The sequence below is a fragment of the Stegodyphus dumicola genome, chromosome 2 (assembly GCF_044657685.1).
Source record: "Stegodyphus dumicola isolate Sdum_Otavi_A_Nest chromosome 2, ASM4465768v1".
In the NCBI taxonomy this organism is placed as follows: domain Eukaryota; kingdom Metazoa; phylum Arthropoda; class Arachnida; order Araneae; family Eresidae; genus Stegodyphus; species Stegodyphus dumicola.
The window spans coordinates 103,112,876-103,127,996 of NC_140769.1; the positions used below are offsets into that span (position 1 = coordinate 103,112,876).

General features: G+C 35.9%; 1 long non-coding RNA gene across 1 annotated transcript; it reads right to left on the minus strand.

Annotated features, from left to right (window-relative positions):
• Window positions 1–591: 591 nt before the first annotated feature.
• On the minus strand, window positions 592–14,081 carry LOC118196629 (uncharacterized). The gene is made up of 2 exons (XR_004759443.2): window positions 11,465–14,081; window positions 592–818 (listed from the first exon to the last, which is right to left on the minus strand). It is a non-coding gene; the product is annotated as an uncharacterized LOC118196629 (long non-coding RNA).
• Between the last annotated feature and the right edge of the window lie 1,040 nt (window positions 14,082–15,121).

A 15,121-nucleotide genomic window follows, 5' to 3' on the forward strand; every position in this document is an offset into this window, starting at 1 on the left:
GGCCGTCACTTCTAGCATGAGTGGTCAATGCTGAATAGATAAATGCCCACCATTTGATTAAAAAACAAAAGAATTTCGCAGTATAGAACAAAATTTTTACGAGATTAAATTTTACGAGTCATTAAAATCTTTAGAAGGTGCTGTTCTTAAAATTGTAAAAATATAGTTTATAAGACTTTTGCCAGAGCCCTTTTGTCAAATAATTTTAAAAACTGAGGACAGTTTCATTTAAGGATACTTGATTTTTTTGCTTTCTTCGAACATATTTTTGAAATATCAATCAGTTTCACAACAGTCCATGTTAAGAAATTTATGGTTAAACAATCAGTTTTTTGGGTTATTTAATGTATTATGGGATGTATCATAGTCTCATTTTTGAGGTCATAAACTGTTTATTTTCATTAAAAATCAAAACTTTTAGTCTTGAATGAATTTAATGACAAAGTAGTTTATTATGAATAAGTATAATTATGACAGTAATATGTTATTCATAATTATAATTCTGAAACTACAGAATTTATTTGCATGAGCATGTGTTTGTATATTGCTGATTATATTGTGATATTTGTGTTAAAAATATAAGAGGAAAAATACTGGATATATATTATTTTATTAAACATTCTTGTTTACCAAAGGAATAAATAATAATACAAAAAAATGCCATTTGCCATAAGGCTGAAATAATTGTAATATGATTTTTTATGCTGTTCAGTGGCATCAGCTCAGCTGGCAATGTTATCATGAAGGGCTTTTTTGACTTTTATTATGCTCTTTATTCCACTTCTCTTCTTGTTAGCACAATGTAAGCATGGCATTCTCTGGGAGAAGAAAAAAGAAAAAATTAAATCTATGCCAGGAAGCCAGTCTTTACATCCATTTTTTCTGCGGCTGCTTAAATTATACAGTGCAAAGTCAGAAATCGGACGACCACCAGGCAAAAAAATAATAAAGAAATTCCCTTTATAAAATGTAGGAATGGAGAATATAAAAACAGAAGGAAGAAGGCATACCATAAATGCTATTTTTCTCCTGACTGAGTTTTCTGCATGTTCAAACAGCTGATGGCTAGGCAATCGCACCTTGCCAATAACAGTGCAATGATTGACGTATTCCTATTGGTCAGGATCATACTTTTGGTCCTTGAGTAGTTGTGGGAGAAGCAAGGTATTCCCCCCTCCCGGTGCAATCTGTGTGCGTACTATACAGTCAAAAGTCTTTAATGCGGACTCGTCGGGACTTCGGCGATTCCGGATTATCGATTTTTCCGGATTATAGATCATCAGTTTAAATCTGATAAGATGGCATGCAGAAATTATAAAATTAAAAATATGAAACCGTAATTTATGAAATAAAGAGCAATTACGATCCAAAGGGTATCAAAATTTACAAAAAAAAACTTTATATTTATTTGTTTACTTTATTAAACATTTCTTTCAACGCTCGCATGCGTGTAAAGCATACATTACGCATAGTCGAAATTAGAAAATTGCAACCAGAAAACTATTTAATGTGTATTCGTGATATTTATAATGACGAGGAATTTGATTTAAATCATATCAAAGACGGAGTACATCGAGATGAAATATTACATATAGTAAGGAATTATGAGCCGAATAAAATAAAAACATTTGCCCTGAAGATAAGGATAGTGCTCACAGATCAACTTCCAGTTAATTGCACGCTTCGTCTTCCCCCCCAACCCCCGCAGAGCAGCATGAAATTGATAAACATATTTCGGAATGATTAGAGAATCAAAGGATATGCCTTTATCCAATTTTTGCATCAATTCCACTTCTTGTTTGATGGACATCGAAACATGTTTTCTCTTTGTAGATCCTTTGGTAGCTCCAGAATCGGAAATTCTTTTTGACATAATCGAAAGTTCAATTTACTTTTATAAAATTGCTCTAATAGTCTGTAAAAAATAATAAGCCGGATCCAATTAGAAGATTAAGGAACAACGCAATCTGCAACATTAACTGAATTAGATAATTTTAGCTTAGCTTATACCGTCCGTTATACATTAAACGCGCATGCGTAAACTTATTATCCGCATGCGTGAAAGCATTATGCATTGACGCATGCGCAGAAAGTTTGTAGCTTTGAGGTCCGGATTAAAGACTTTTGACTGTATTTTGCTGCTTGTCACTTTCCTAAATTCTAAAAATTTTGATGCCCGTAAATTCCATTGTCTGATGCCTCTCCTAAATTCTAAACGTTCCGACACCCTACTGCTGCCACACCATTTGCACCTTCTCTTGCACCAGCTTCTGAAGGGTTAGCATTTTTCTATTTGACCTAAATGATAAGTGAAACTCCTGTCTTGCCATGTCTATATATCATATTAATAGATTTAAAATAATTATTTAAAATCTACAATCGCCGAAATTCCGACGATTACGAATATATTGTAGCTCTTAGATGAAACTTATCGAAAATAGCGGGCGATCCAAAATTTTAATTCTGTTTTCTACAAATTCATTTTTACTTCCTTGTACGAAGTACAGGAAGTATTGTAATCACGGAAAATTCCGGGTACCATATTTCAACGAAATTTATATTTTGATCTCTATCGAATGCATGCGTGACAACTGTGCCTAAGGACAGAATAAAAGACTCTTTTTCCCCAAACGAATTATAAAACTGATTTAAAATGGATTCAGAAGAAATTTTTTGTGGCGTCTGTACGTATGTATGTATCTCGCATAACTCAAAAACGGACTCAGAACTTTAAGCTGATTCTGAAATTTTGTGTGTGAGACTGCTATAACATGTAGATGTGCACTTCCTATTTTGGTAGCAATCGACTGCACCAAAAGTATATAAATATGTATATGTCTCCTCTGTTACTCAACTCAGTGAGCTCAGTTTCTTTATTCTTTTATGTTTGCATATTGTGCATTTTTTTATTTAAAGATGACTGAATTATGTTGCTTTTATCTTCGGGTTAAGTTTTTATGCCATTAGTTAACTTGCATGTTATAGTTGTAGAATTATCAACAAGTGTTTAAGTAAGACACAATAACACGCCGAATAAATACTAATTCAGAAGTCAAACAACAAAAATCAGCGTTAACAGGTTATTGACAGGGGCTTTTCACCCAACATTATTAATCAAGCAGTTAAAAAAGTCTCATCTGAACACACTAAAAGCCACACTCTTATTTTAGGAGATTATAAAAATTCTGTTGTCATTCCCTTCTTTCCATCAATTAGCTATAAAGTTGCACATATTTTGCAGAAATTTAACTTTCGGGTTGTTTATTCTCCCATCAATAAAATTCCAACTTCTATACTCAAGGACCCCATTCCGGATATGAATTCCTGGGGTATTTATAGGATTCCTTGCCAGTGTGGTTTAATTTACATTGGCCAAACTAAGAGAGCCTTAAAATTTCGCGTCAAAGAACATGAGGCATATGTTAGAAAAAAGGAAACGCAGAAGTCTTCTGTTGCTCAACATTGCTGGTCCGAAAATCACACTTTCAATTTTTCTGCTGCCAAAATTATTCAAAAAACATCTTCCATTGGAGAACTGGATTTTCTAGAGGCATTTCACATTCATAAAAATCTTTCTGTTCTAGTTAACGATCCTAATTCCAATCCAAATTTGCCTTCGGCTTTTAGAGAAATTATGTTTTAGTTCTGGTTTCGCCAACAGATGGCGCCACTTGCTTATTCTTGTTCAGGCTTTCTTATCTTATCTAATCATTATTTCCTATCTTGTTCATTTGCGGTTTTGCAGCTGAAGATGATGGTTCGGTAAAACCATCGAAACTAGTCCTGTGAAAATTTTGTAGGTATAACGCTGATTTTTGTTGTTTGACTTCTGAATAAGTGTTTAAGTGAACCTAATTTTTTTTTATATTTGTTTACATTTGAAACATACATACATAATACTGTACATAACTAGCAGAATAGTGGATTTGTTGCCAATCTAGTTAAACTAAGCTTCGCAACAACAAATTAACGTCTTCTTTTATTATTGCGAATTAAATTATGCCATTCTGGAATTATCATTTACCGTAATTTCCGGAAGAAACGCCGCGGCGTTTACGTGTTTAAAACTTAAATTTTCAGCGGGTGTGGCGTTTAGGTGCACTAAAAATAAAATATTGCCTTCGATGGTCATTGTGCATAGTTTGAATAACTTTGTCATTTTACATAGTTTGAATAACTTTGTCATTGTACATAGTTTGGATGGCGTTGTCATTGTACATAGATCACTCAGTTGTTCCAGAATCTTCCAGGAACCACCCTTACCCCATCCCTGCCTTTTCTGCAATTTTTTTCAAAGGCGGAAACGACTCCATCTGCCTCGCAATAACGAACTCTTACGTATTTTCCCTTCAGCATGAATCGATTTTTCTTGGCATTCTGCCAGATACAGATCCCATCAGTTTGGGTACAAGTACTTGTTGGATAGTTTTTAAGTAAAAGGGAGTGGAAATTTTTTGAAAATAGCACCTAAACGGCACAGAAGCTATACTACTGGTTTTAAGTTTAATGTAATTTCACGTGCTGAATAAATTGGAAAAAGAGCAGCAGCTCAAGAGTTTGAAGTGGACGAGAGATGTATTCGACGTCGGAGAACTGAAAAAGAAAAACTTAAAAATATGCCACAACGAGCCAAAAAAGAAGTGGTACTGTAAGGTGGCCGAATCTAAAGGACGACCTTGCAAACTGGATAAAGGAGCAACGAAAAAAAGGAATGGCAATTTCGACTGTAAAAATTCGCTTACAAGCAAAATTTATAGCAAAGCAAATGAACATAAATGATTTCAAAGGAGGACCTTGCTGGTGTAGCAGATTTATGAAAAGAAAAAATCAGTCGGGCAACAATTACCAATGGACTGGCAGGATAAAAAAAGGCATCTTTTCTAAAATATGTGACAGATATTATTGACAAAAGAAAACTTCTTCGGTCACAGATAATAAATATGGATGAAACGCCGTTAGCTTTCGACTCTCCTGCAAACAGAACTGGTGCAAAAACTGTATCTGTGCTTACGACGGGGCATGAAAGAACGTCATTTACATGTGTGTTAGCTTGTTAGTCATTTACATGTGTGTTAGCTTGAACGTCATTTACACCGTTAGCTTGTGGCGCAAACGATGACAAGCTAAAGCCGATGATAATTTTTTAACGGAAAACTATTCCGAAGGGAGATTTTCCTAATTACGTAATTATTTGTGCAAACGAGAACGGCTGGATGTGCGAAACAATCATGCATGAGTGGCTACAAAAAGTCTGACAGTGTCGTAAGGGATCTTTTTTCCAACCAAAAGGGTTATTGATAATGGATTCCATGCGTCCTCATTTACTTGAGTCAGTGAAAACCAGATGTCAAAAATTGTCTACGACCATAGCAATAATTCCTGGTGGTTTGACAAAAATCTTACAACCATTAGATTTGTCAGGTAATAAATCTTTCAAAGCTGAAGTCCGAAAGCGGTGGGAGTGTTGGATGAGTGAAGGATTGCATACGTATACCAAAAGCGGTAAAATTTGCAGAGCATCTTATCAAAAAGTTGCAAAGTGTGTAGGAAGTGCGCGGAAATCGGTAAAAACATCGTCAATAATAGCAGGATTCAAAGAAGCTGAAATTATATCTTTAGATAAAGAGACTGTAAACCAAGAGGATAAATGTGACGATGACGATCTGAAAGACTTGGACTTAGATCAGGATTTACTAAATCTTTTTAATTCAGAAAGTGAAGAATCAGATTTTGATGGCTTCATATGATGTATAGTTTGCTTTAATTTCTTTTGTAAGTAAAATTTAAAATTTGCTTTTGTAATTTAAATTTAATAGTTCGTTGTTGCAATATTTTTTATAATATAGTCTGAGTATTACAAATATGGATTTCTTTAGTGGGTAAATATAAGTATATTCGTGAACATATATTTTCAACATTTCTTACCTTTAATTTATTTTTGAGTTATGATTTCATTTCATGCATTTTTCTTACTTTATATGTCATATATCAGGACATAAGTTGAGATTTTGCATCTATACGGCCCTCGACGATGTCACGCGCAATTAAATCTATTGCGGCGTTTCTGTGTAATTTTAATTTTTTTCCGGCCATTTTTCTCGAGTGCGGCGTTTACGCTGATGCGGCCTTTCTTCCGAAAATTACGTTAAGTTATTAAATTATCCCATATATTAACTAAGCATAGAGTCTACAACAAATTAAATAAGTTTCTACGCCTTCAATGTCTTTTTACCGAATGAGATCGAAAGTATACTTTCAGTTTTGTGCACCGAAAAATCTCGTTCTTGCTCGTTTGCCGAATTACTTGTTTTTGCGTAGAAACTGCAGTTTTAATTGTAAAATTTTTTAACTGTATTTGGTGTTTTATATTTTTCTGTATCTTTAAATTTTTAATGAAGATATTTTGTGTTATTATTTTTGCCTTGTCGCGAAGCGAGAACTGAATTAATTGAATGAGAAATACATCTCTAATGAAATTCGCGGAACTAAGTGTTTCACATTTGTAAAAACTGCTCTCTCCAGTCTGATACGGGCAGAGGAGACTATACGAGTAGTGCATGCGCGTTAGGTAAGTAGCGCTGAATCGTCTGTGAAAAGCTGTTTATTTTTTATTTGTTTAATTTTTTCATACATCGTTTATTATAGTATTTGAATAGAACATGTGGCAACGATTAGATAATTCTTCAGATGATATAATTTTTTGTGCATTCTGATATATAAAATGAATGAGGTGTAACGCTGTTAAGTGAACATAGCGCCAGAGTATCGCTATGGTAAATAAATATATTGAATTTTAAAAAGCGTATTTATTCTATTGTGGTTTTTGCGCTATTGGCAAAGCAGATTTAATTCAATTCAATAATTTTAAATGAAATGCAGGAAAAAATGCATATAATTTAATATTCCGTACAAGGAAGCCATGTGGTGTACATATCAGATTTTTTATTTTCATATTTCATAAACATATTTTAAAAAAATGTTTATCAAGCCCACCAGCGGCCGAGCGGTAAAGTCGCTGAACACTTGTAGTTCGATCCGAGGTTCGAATCCCGCGAACAGGCTGGCTGCATGGGCATTTTCGTGGTTTTCCCCATGTGTAACGTGTATACGAGCCAGTTTCCCGTAGAAAGTCCTTCACGAAGGCGTGTGTGTATTTAATTATAGCAAAGCAGGGCTATCTGCCTAAAGGGAGGCTACTAGGGCTATCTGCCTAAGGGGAGGGATGCCTTCATGGAGGACTTTCTAAGGGAAACTGGCTCGTATACACGTTACACATGGGGAAAAACACGGGAACGGGCTGGCATGCAGCCAGCCCGTTCGCGGTATTCGAACCTCGGACCGAACTACCAGTGTTCAGCGACCGCTCGGCCCCTGGTGGCCTTCACGAAAGCATCCCACCCCTTAGGCAGATAGCCCTCGTGTGCTTTGCCATAATTAAATACACCAACGCCAAAAATATTTATCGAAGTATTCAGTATTTGCAGTTAGTATGGTCAGTTTGCTAAAACGTTTTCAGATTTAGGTACAGATAGATGAAAAAGGAATTCTTTGTTTCCTTGGAATTTTTGTTCTGTTTTAAACATAATTTATAGTAGTGTAAATAAATACTATAACATAATTATAGTATTTATTTACATAAACTTTTATTGTATTTTTGAGAAACCATTTTTATAATATTCGTTATATTCAGTGTGTTAAGTAAAGAAAGAGGTATCGTTCGAAATATTATCCTGAGATTTCAAACAAAAAGTGGTTTCTCAGTGAAGAAAGTTTAAAAATTTTTAAGCTGGGTGGTCAGCTTGGCGAGTAGCTCGTCAGGTAGGCCATTCTGATTTTACTGTGAGGAGGGTTTGGAACCAGTCGATAGAAGAAACGTCATTTGCACGGCGACCAGGCCCAGAACGCTCTCGACAGACCAGTCATTGAGAAGACCGTCATAGCATACGACACGTACGCGTACAGCCGACTGCCTCATTGGCCGCTATCCAGACATAGGCAGCAGCTTCATTATCGGCATCTGAGTCTTCCTGAACCATCGCAAGACGCCTGGTTGAAGGACATCGCGGCGCCCATTACGTGGTGCTACACATGACACCCACGCACCGACGCCTCCGTTGGGAGTGGTGTCGCGCACGACAGGATTGGACTTTTAACGGAATGGAACCAGGTCGTCTTCAGCGACGAATCTAGATTCAATTTGACCAGTGATCACAATCGTGTTCGTGTGTGGAGGCCCCGTGGTGAACGCCTCAATCCTACCTTCACTTTACAGTGACACACCGTTCCCACAGTTGGTGTGATGGTATGGGGTGCCATTGCTTACGATATAAGGTCACCCCTAATATTGATCCACAGCACAATGATAGGCCAGCGGTACTTCCATGACATCCTTCAGCCACATGTGTTGCCACTCATGGCAGGGCTCCCAGGAGCCTTTTACAACAAGACTGCTCGGCCATATACAGCACGGATCTCACAGGACTGCCTCCGCCACATTAACACTCTTACCTGGCCTGCTCGATTCCCAGATTTGTCACCAATGGAGCATATCTGGGATCATTTGGGATGGCAAGTTGGACCAAAGAATGTCTGTGTAAAGAAGGAAAGGCTCCATAGACGTAATGTAAACCAGTTTGTCTTCTACGCCGCTAGAAAGAAGAGGGAAAATTCGCCAAAGGATTTGGCGACGGAACCTGTTGGCGAAAATTTCCCCCTTTATGATGTACCGGACCTGGCGGCGATTTTCCTCCTTCGCGATATGTACAGGAAATTAAGGAACACGGGTTAAGATGAATGAAAAAATTAGGTTAAACTTTCACTGGCTGTTGAACTTGCATTACCCATATCGCAGTTTGATGTCTGATTTTATATCCGTCAATATGAGGGGGGAAATGGAGTCACAGCTTTAAAAATCTTGATAAACGTGACCGTCGAAACTGTCTGAACTTCAACATTAGCTTTGGCGCTTTTTAGCGACAGATATTTCACGCATTAGCAGTTGTTACCCTTTTCGTTCGAAGGGAGCCACGTCTGCTGCTGCGAAGTTTTCCTTCTTAACAGTACATATTCTTTGGTTGGACAGCCTACGACATTGGCCGAAATAGAGGCGTGTTTACAGCAACTATGTAACGAGATGTCTCAGGACACCATACGGAGCTTGTATGCCTCAATGCCCGCTCGTATCGCATCGTTTATTCGCGCTAGAGGAGTACTAAAACTTCCATTTATGTGTACTTTTTTCTTTAATTTTCCAATCACTTACTTATATCAAAGTAGTACTTACATATGTAAAATTTCGTTTCGTTTTGACAAAACTTTCTTGTTGTGCAAATTTTTATGGCAATGAGTGTATATGCGTTTCAAATATATTCAAAATTTTTGGCAAAATAGATTTCTAAATTTTCCATAAATAACTTATGCAACTAATTTTCGTTTTAAGAAGAGAAATTGGGTACTGATTGTGATGTTGCACATTTTGCAGTCGACAACATAGTATGGAGCACCAAAAGAGAAAGCAAGATCGTTTAGCATATTAAAAATACGCTATTTAAAAGGATTACAAAATTGGTCATCAAATAGTTCCATTTTAAGAAATGAATCCAATAAGTTAGGATTTGAGATTACGGTAATATTGGTCTTGGATACCGTTTTGTAAAAATATATGAAATTTAAATTTTTATGCTGGACATAGCGTCAAAAATTTTTTAACAGCTAAGTTAATAAAAAAAACCACTCTTATAATTCAAGGTAACATGAATTCGAATGTTTGGAGTCAATAAATAATATTGTTGAAGACATTTACGCATGCGAAGTTTTGAATGCAGATTTCTAAAAGAAACATCAATGAAAGCATTTAGCTTCAAACCAGGGTCATTTGAAAGAACATTAAAATTTGGAATCTTATATTCAATGAAATCTTGCTTTAAACAACTCCTTAAGAATCATTCCTTACCCCATCCTAGGCGATTTCAAATATAATTTTAATTTGCATACCTTTGATAGTGTAGTGCTTGTCGGGACTGATTAACATTGATAGTTCAATCCAGGCTCAAATCCCAGGGAATGGATTGGCTGCATAAGATTCCAATGTGTAACGTGAATATATTCTTTTTGGGGGACGGGGGGGGCGAGTTTTCCACGAAGACATTCTTTCCTTAAGCTGCATTCGTGATGGCCTGGTGACGTGAAAAGCGGAAACCTGGAAGAAACACTTTCAGCATATGCATTTCGCGGCTGAGTATATATTCTCTTTAAGAGTTGTCATATGCACATCAGATCCAAGAAATTCAGGAAATACTGCTGACGAAAGATGCCGATTAGGAAAGAGGTTGGAATTCTGGGACATCAGGCAAACCGCTGCCCCTCACAGATGATTTTCAGCGCCAGATCTTACGCTTTGAAACCAGCTTGATTCTTTGAAAGCTGACGATGCAAATCTCAGTTACAGCCAAGAAACTGACGTGGGAGGAAGTTAGAACTCTTTATATGGAGCCGAACACTGAAAGTGACTTGAGAAGCCTCTTAAAAGATGGTTTGGTTTATTTGATGGCAAAGCACTCGAGGGCTATCTGGATACATTCGTCAAGGACTTTCTAACATGAGAGATGAAATTATGGTAGCGCTTCCCTGAAATGCTCTCAGGAGAGAGAGGATTCATTTGAAAGCGAACATTGGTTTAACACCTTCCGAAATAAAGCTGATTCCCCGATTAAAGTGGTTATCTTTAATCGGGGAATCAGCTTTATTTCGGAAGGTGTTAAACCGACTTTTCTTTGACTCTAGTCCCAACGGAACTTAAAAAATTATTCTGCTGTGAAGAAAGTAGTAGAATTCTCAAGGGAAAAAAGGGAGCTCTTGAGCTACTACATTTTTTCACAGAGGTGCAACTCACTAAAGTGGAACAGCAGATTTATCTCTTTAAGACCCGTTCTCGATTTGACATCAGCATTCGGAACTACAAACCAGGAAAGTTTCTTATAATTTGCTTTTGATGCCAAAGGCTTGGTCATCGACAGATTAAATGCAGTAATAAATGAAGATGTTACAAATGCTTTCGAGAGCATCTGACGTACAATCAAAGTGAGTGAGATGTTTCTGATTACTTAAGATGCTCAAAATTCCGATGAATACAAAGTCAAGCAGGGTATATATAGCTTTAACCTACCTTCGAGAATATTCCCGAGAAAACCACTAAGAATGCGTTCTGGAATGTTCTCGCTCCATATATGGCATATCCCCAATTTTGTCGCCAAATCTGGCAACCCTGCCTTTCCCTATCATCTTTTGGCAACCCTAAGCCTGCTTTGTGAGGAAGCTATTTCGCCGCAGCTGGGCATTTCGCAACAATTCCAATTTTTGTTTTATTATATGCGAAAGTATCTCTGAATTCTTTTATTTCGAGTAAGTGAATATATATTTTGAATATGCAAAATTTTAACTTCATATACTGATAGAGAACTGGTACCTTTAAACTCCTTTCCATCCACAGTGTCCATAAATAGATTAGTAATGCTGTATCTGTGTGTTTTGTTCGCAATGCCACCTTGTAGGCTGTCAATCCATCCTGTGGAAAAAAGCTGAGTAATAGCATTCATGTTTAAAAAAATTTAGTATCTTTTTTATTAATTACTCTTTACTTGAAATTCCCATAGAACATATTATTTTGGATACAGCCGAAATCATCGCGACAAAAACATCGCGGACGAAAACGTCGCGGAGAAAACAACGCAAGGAGGAAACGTCATGCTACAAAATATCGCAGTTCTAAAACATCATGGTACAAAATATTGGCGTCGAAAATAAAACGATTCAAAAACTTCGCAGTTTAAAAACATCGTCGTCGAAAATATCGTGGTGAAAAATAAAGTATCTACAAATCATCGCATGACGATAACATCGCAGACATGCTTTTTTGAGGCTTTAATAATTGTAAATGGATATTCCCATGATGATTTGTGAGCGCAATATTGAAAGAAGGGTAATTTTTACTTTCATACTTTTTATAAACTTATACATTTTTGCTGATAAAGTAAGAAGGAGACTTAAGCATAGAAAATTAATGCAACTTACAGCACTTAATGGAATTTTAAACCGACATAGTTAACTAACAAAGGTTATTAATAAATCATTTAAAAAAAATTTACTAGTAATTTTTCATGAAAAGTATAACCTAAAGAAATTTAGAAAAAGGACGGTAAATAACTGCATGACCTTATCTATAAAAAAATTGCTAAGTTAATTTTGAGATTATTTTCTTCACTTTTGTTAATCTAATACTCTTACAGTGAAAATTATTTCTTGTTTTGTTTCAGTTTATTTTTAAAGTGTAAAGTTTTTACAATTTTCATGCACAGCTTGCAGTCAGTTACTTGAATGTCGATTTGTTAGTTATGACGAAAGTTAGCTATATAATATTAGAAAGCCCGGCGGTCATACGAAATGACCGCTGTTCTAGATATTATAAATTGTACTTAAAATGATTTGTGCAAAGATATCCGTAAATTTAAACTGAATTACCCAGGGCAGGCGGCGAGGACGCCCTTTTGCTTACTGCCCCACCGGGTTTACCCCTTCTACTTGCTTAATTGTTTAAAGTAGAGCACAATGAAGGAAACCACTGGCGGTACATTTCTTAAGAGCCCAACAATAAAGGCGATTTATGAAATGTTAATTCGCATGTCAAAGATCTCTTTGTACACAACATTTCTGTGTAGATCTTTCCATCCTTTATAAGCTCGCCTTGCAGAGGACCATCCAATATTTTTAATTTTACGTCCGTTCTTTCACAAACTCTTGAACAGACAACACGAAGTTGGCCGTGTCCAAATGCAGGTAAAAAAATGCCAAGACGTTTAAGCGTTTGCCCTGAGACTTATTGATGGTCATAGCAAAGGCAAGTTTTACAGGAAATTGTCTACGTCTCAATTGAAAAGGCAACCCTGTGCCGTGGCAACTTCATTCCTTTGGCTAGTACAGTTACGCAAGTAACCAATAAACTATCGGCAACAAACAGACACTTAAGCAGCATATATATATATATATATATAATTTATCAAGCAAAGCAGTAATAACAATTTATGAAAAACCAATTTTGGTCTAGAAAACATCTTGCGCAATATGCTGCAAAATAAGTAAAATATAAAAATTGTAGAAAGCTCGCCTAAAAGTTACCAAGAGCTGCTGCTCCAAAAGGTTTAAAACGTTTTCAAAAATTAATACACATGAAAAGCAAATCATTAGACATGTAAAACATAAATAAAATTAAAAAACTGAAAACGTTAAAAAGTAAGCGGAAAATGGTAAATTAGCCAAATTCGACTTCCAAACAGGCTTTTGATGATAAGTGATTTTACGAAAATCACTTCGCATTGGCTAAACGCCCACAGCACTTCGCTCCCCTCCGTACGTCATCCAAAATAAGACGCTAGAAGTTAGCAGCCATTTTTAAACAAGTTTTCAGAGGGAAAGCTTTGCATCGCCAAAGACCAGTTTTTTGTTTCTTTTGTTACAACTTTTTCTTGGTCTTAGCAAGACCCACTGAGTTTGTTCGTTTCTTTTCTTAATTTTTTATTTTATATTAATTACAGGTTTTCTTACAGTTTTCTAAATCTATTATTTTATAATTAAATTGTTAATCTTTAAGCTTGCAGGCCCAGCCCGTATGTTTTTGTATTTTTAGGACTAATAGCTCATCGCTATTTATTTTCGTTTTGATTTTAATTTTAGACTAGATTTAGGAAGTTTTGATTTTGATTAACATATTTTAACACCTTAATGTGTCATTCTGAGCGGACGCGTCGGGAAATTGGAACAGAGAATTGAGACTATTAAAATTTCCAAGACACTTTGTCAAAAAAAATTTTTTAGCGAAAAAGTTTCAATTGTCTGTTTCGGCGAAACGCGTAATGGGGTTAGCTTGATTCGACGTTCAAATAAATGAAATTTCCCTTGAAAAGCCTGTTTGGAAGTCGAATTTGGCTAATTTACCATTTTCCGCTTACTTTTTAACTTTTTCAGTTTTTTAATTTTATTTATGTTTTACATGTCTAATGATTTGCTTTTCATGTGTATTAATTTTTGAAAACGTTTTAAACCTTTTGGAGCAGCAGCTCTTGGTAACTTTTAAGCGAGCTTTCTACAATTTATATATATATATATATATATATGGGGTGAAGTAACATCATCTCCTCCGAAACAGCTGGTTCCCGGGCTTAGCGAAGCACACTGTTCGATTCCGCAGGTCCGTGGCACGCCATTTTGACCATTCGTGTCTTCTCGGGACTTAGAATTAGCCGAGAAATTAATTAAAAACTAATTTTCCCTTACGTTTTCCCTACATTTTCCACTTTCTTTCTTGGGTTTCCCCAATTAGAGGGATTTGGCTGCGTGCCAAATTATTTTTTCTCGAATATCTGCAGAACGGCGCCGAGTTGAAATTCGAGACGCGTATCCTCGGATTCCAAAAAATTCTCCGAATACATCGATACCGTTTTCATCTTCGGACAACTTTAATCGGTTGAGATATTAATTAAAAACTGCGGAAACGTTAATTTCTGTGCCATTTTTCCGAGTGGCAACAATAAACTATCGGCGACACAAACTTTAGCCGCTTATATATATAAAGAAAGATTTCAGTAGGGTTTGGATTTATTAGATTATGCCAAAGCACACTACGGCTATCTGCTTAAGGGATGGGATTCCTTTGTGGAGTACATTCTCAGGAACTGGTTCACTGGAAAATCACGAAAATCTTCATGCAGCCTTTTTTTAAATTTTTTTTTAAATTTTAGAGATAATGTATACTTGTAGTGAACCTTCTTGGTGACTATGTCCCTTGGACGAACAGTGTTTTTGAGAACAATAAACATAGGTTTTAATCATTACTCAAGTTCACCACATCCACTGAAGATTAAAAAGATATGGAATTTTGAGTGGTCGCTTTAAATAGGATTGTGTACATTTACATTTAGATTTAGACATTTCTTATTAGCACTTTAAAAGTATTATTTAATTTTTCATACACATTTTATTCGAAAATTTTTTAGTTACTTGTTAAACTTACAGTGACCAACTTCCTAAGACAATTTTTAATGTTTTTTTTAAGTATTTCTTAATTTTGAGA